Source organism: Cyprinus carpio, chromosome A9, assembly GCF_018340385.1.
Source record: "Cyprinus carpio isolate SPL01 chromosome A9, ASM1834038v1, whole genome shotgun sequence".
Taxonomy (NCBI): Eukaryota; Metazoa; Chordata; class Actinopteri; order Cypriniformes; family Cyprinidae; genus Cyprinus; species Cyprinus carpio.
In genome coordinates, this window is record NC_056580.1 from 31194335 (window position 1) to 31199067 (window position 4733).

Below are 4733 nucleotides of genomic sequence, written 5' to 3' on the forward strand. Positions count from 1 at the left end.
TCTTTGGCTCTCACACACAGACATTCCTCTAGACTCAGACACATCTACTGCAGAAGCCGTGTAAATATTTATCTGTCATTTCAGAGTCTGTCCTCACTGCCAGCTTCTCAAAATCCCCCTCATTTAGTCTGCGCGCTCTATGAATGTTTGCCTCTCCGTTTTTAAGGTTTATCCATCACCTGCTCAACAGGGATGGCAGTAAAATGTTTCTAAATCAAACCTGTTTTGATTCCCGGTGAGGACTGTTTGTGTTAGTTATGATGAGATTCCATTAGTTCCTGAAATGAGGATTTAGGCCTTCTGAGAGTCCAAGTACCCCAACTCTAGAGATTAATTCTGTAATAATGGACCAAAAACCCCTCAGAATCATCACGAAATGTCTGTCAAACTCATTTATGTTTATGCATTTTACATGTGTGCATTCAGCAGATCCTTTTTTAAATCCAAAATGACTTACAATAAAGGAGCGTAAGCAGCTCATCACGGCCAACGATATCCATAATGCCATGTTTAAGGGCCCTATGATTTCTGTGATGTGCAAAAATAAATAATAATAATAAATTAAGTTGTTTTTATGAATTCAGTTGATTAGAAATTCGTTTTGTTGATTACAATTAAATTTTTATTCGTTTTAATTTAAATAATTTACATTTAATTAAACTCTGTTAAGATGGAATCCTGAAAAAAAAACGTCAAGTGCACACAAAAAAAACATTGTATTTGCAAAAAAATAAAAAAAAATTTAATGTGGCTCTAAAAGTATTTTTTGTTGAACTTTTAATACATTTCTTTAAACTGTATAAGTTTCATCATTTAAATTCATTATACATGCTTTTTGAGTACTAAAAAAATAATTTTACCTTTAAAACAAAGTACAGAAAAATTTACATGGAAAAAAACATAATCCAGAAAAAATATTATAATAGAATGCTAGAGTAGAAAACAAGCTAGAGCGGAGGAGAAATGTATTGCTTTTGTTGTTGTTTTTGTTGTATGACAAATAAAGTAAATAATGATTTTATACTGATTATATTGTATGTTGCATTGCTTTACTTCATAGGACCGTTAGTCAAGACCCAGGCATCAGCATTAAACAGCATGTCGTCTTTTAGGATTACATTCGAATGCATGATCTCACATCATCTTTGCTGCATTATGAGAGAATTCACATACACTGACAGATGTAAATGTCACAAAGTGACTTTGAGGGCGGAACCAAAAAGTGAGAGGAGAAGTTCCGCCCGGACCGGAAATGTGTAAGCCCTTGTCACTTCCGGAAACCCCGAACGCCTCAAATCAAGGGAAATCTGCAGCAGGTGTGTCCAATGATGTGGCGATTGCAGACAGGGCAGTTCGTGAGTATAAAGAGGGCATCGAGGATACAGGAAGGCGTGTTGTTGTTTGCCTCCCAAGGAACGCCACGAGTGGACGGAGTGTTTTGGGCGCTGGAGTAGGGCGAAGCAGATGAGAGTAAATTGTGGAGTCGCTAAGCGAATTGGAGGATTTTGAAAACGGCCACTGGAACAGGTTTGCCAAAGTGAAGTTTATGGAAAGAAGTCGTACTCACTCGTGTCTGTTGTACGAAGGTGCCGTAGGGAAATAGTGACATTGTGGAACAACGAAGACATCTCTGGGCGTCTGCACGAAGCCGGGGAGAGAAAGAGAGCGGGTGAAGATCAGTATTACGAAGACTGCGAGTACATTGGATTGCTTAGATTGTTGTCTTATATCTGGATGAGAAAGAGAGCGGGAGAAGATCAGTATCACGAAGACTGTGAGTACATTGGATTGCTTACATATCACTGCTCATACTTGGATATGGATAACTAATACCTGTTTGGAGTGATTAACAGCTTGTTCAGCGGCCCCATCGTTGGAGGACGAGACGAGTGGGCGAGCCGAAGTAGAGCGTGGGTGAATGGATGTTATTTGGCTGTGGCCACACCGTAAAGTTTGGAGCACTTACCGTGACAGCGACTGCAAATTCCTCCAGGACGAAATCGACCGGGTGTGGAGTACCGACCTTAAAAATCACTGAAGTGTGTGTAGTGCAGTGGGTGAGTCTGTCTTTGACGTGTGTACACTAAAGCTTTGCAGTGCTGTGCCGTGTCCCTGTTGTCTGTACTCGCCCTCCAGGCTGAGAAAAGTTCCTGTTGGAAAGAACGTAGGCTGCCGTGGCGGTGCCCACCTATCCCACCTACGCCCGCCTATAACTCCGTTCTCCGGACCCAGCTCGAAGGTGAAGTGTGAAAGCAAAACAAGGTATTGTGCAGATATTGTGCTTAAAGCTACTGACCTTGAATACGCTCTGTAAGCCCAGCGTGAAGATACAGCCACTTGTTGAATACTTACCTCTCTGTACGAGCTAAAAGCTATTGCCCTTGAATACGCCCTGTAAAGCCCAGCGTGAAGATACAGTTACTGGTTGAATATTTACCTGTTTGTACGAGCTAAAAGCTGCTGACCTTGAATACGCCCTGTAAAGCCCAGTGTGAAGATACAGCTACTTGTTGAATACTTACCCGCCTGCACGAGTTAAAAGCCATTGCTCTGGAACCCGCTCAGTAAGCCTAGTGCGAAGAGTCAGTCACCTTGCTCAATATCTATCTGTGATACGAGTAAAAAGTTACTCGCTTCTGATATACCGGTGGACATCCAGGGGCATGGCCTAGTTACCTTGCTATATCCTTACCATTGTTCCTTACCTGTGCCCTCAGGGATTTGGGTGTTACCTTATATCTACCTAGGAGGTCTATGGGAGTGGAGGAGCTGTCCAGACGCTGGTGAAGTACAACCCAAGGAGCAAAGAAGCTAGGAACCAGGCATTCCCCGTTTTACCCATTACTCATTGTGTGTTCTTGTTGCCTTCAGGAGAAGAGAAGGGCGCCACGGGAAATCAAGCAGTTAAGGAAGGACTTAGGATTAGTCGGGAGACTGGTGGAAGTTCTGGGAAAGGACGGAAGAGCCCTTGCCCCCCCTCCCCTGGTGATTACTTACCAAAGACCTCCAGAGTTCTCAGGCCCAGTCCCCTCCTGTCAAGAGACGAAAATCAAAATTTTGGATTCCCCTTTTCTCCTTTCCTAGATTACCTTTTTAAATAATTTAAATAAAGTTGTTTTAAATTACCCTTAACTTATCTTGTGTGTCTGGTCCTTGGGGTGATCTTGGGACCTCCTCGAGGTGGAAGTCGGGAAGGGGCGTGACTCGCAACACCTGTGGTCCGCTCCGACCTGTCAAATCCTCCAATTCGCTTAGCGACTCCACAATTACTCTCATCTGCTTCGCCCTACTCCAGCGCCCAAAACACTCCGTCTCACTCGTGGCGTTCCTTGGGAGGCAAACAACAACACGCCTTCCTGTATCCTCGATGCCCTCTTTATACTCACGAACTGCCCTGTCTGCAATCGCCACATCATTGGACACAGCTGCTGCAGATTTCCCTTGATTTGAGGCGTTCGGGGTTTCCGGAAGTGACAAGGGCTTACACATTTCCGGTCCGGGCGGAACTTCTCCTCTCACTTTTTGGTTCCGCCCTCAAAGTCACTTTGTGACATCCTCGCCACCGCCAATCCGTTCTAGTCCCTAGAACGTCCTTCTCCTGTCCAGTCCCCGTACCTCGCAGGGGGACGTCCCCCGGTTCTCTCGTTGGGACCGACGGGGCGGGGACACAGGATCGACCTGGGCAGGCACATTCACCCATTCTCTTGGGACTACAGCCCATCCACTCACCCATGGTGCCACAGGCACAGGCTGCCTCGGAGTCTCCTCCCTGGGTCTGGGATAATTTGGGCAAGGTCGAATCATGTTCCGATGGACTGTACGCTCTGGTCCTGCCTTCCCCTCGGGCCGAATGGTATAGACTGGTTGGCCCAGCCGCTGCTGTCCTACTACCACGAAGGGGGCGGCTTCCCATCGGTCGCTCAACTTGCCCTTGCCCTGTCGCCGGTTATCCCGCACCAGGACTCGTTCTCCAGGAAGTAGAGGGGCTTCCCTGGCAGTACGATCATAGATCCTCTTACTTTTATCTGCAGCCGCCTGTATCCGCTTTGTCACTTGCCCATATGCAAACTGCAGATGTTGGTGGTGACGGTCCACCCACTCCGTTAAGCTCACCTCTTCTCCCCTCGTCGGTGCCCCCAGCATCAGATCCACCGGCAACCTCACATGCCTGCCAAACATGAGGAAAGTCGGGGCGTACCCCGTAGTACTGTGCACACTGTTATTATATGCCTGGGTCAAAGCAGGTAAAGCCCAGCCTGAAGATACAGGCACTTGTTGAATACTTACCTGTTTGTACGAGCTAAAAGCTACTGACCTTGAATACGCCCTGTAAAGCCCAGTGTGAAGATACAGCTACTTGTTGAATACTTACCCGCCTGCACGAGTTAAAAGCCATTGCTCTGGAACCCGCTCAGTAAGCCTAGTGCGAAGAGTCAGTCACCTTGCTCAATATCTATCTGTGATACGAGTAAAAAAGTTACTCGCTTCTGATATACCGGTGGAACATCCAGGGGCATGGCCTAGTTACCTTGCTATATCCTTACAGTTGTTCCTTTCCTGTGCACTCAGGGATTTTGGGTGTTACCTTATATCTACCTAGGAGGTCTATGGGAGTGGAGGAAGCTGTCCAGACGCTGGTGAAGTACAACCCAAAGAGCAAAGAAGCTAGGAACCAGGCATTCTCCGTTTTAACCCCATTACTCATTGTGTTTTCTTGTTGCCTTCAGGAGAAG

The 4733-nt window shown here is 46.2% G+C and overlaps 1 long non-coding RNA gene across 2 annotated transcripts; it reads left to right on the forward strand.

Moving 5' to 3' along the window:
• Window positions 1-1875: 1875 nt before the first annotated feature.
• On the forward strand, window positions 1876-3322 carry LOC122146252. 2 transcript variants are annotated; one of them, XR_006160915.1, is made up of 3 exons: window positions 1876-2262; window positions 2718-2783; window positions 2872-3322. It is a non-coding gene; the product is annotated as an uncharacterized LOC122146252 (long non-coding RNA). The 2 variants fall into 2 exon arrangements; XR_006160914.1 differs by having other exon boundaries at window positions 1877-2239.
• The last annotated feature ends 1411 nt before the right edge of the window (window positions 3323-4733 follow it).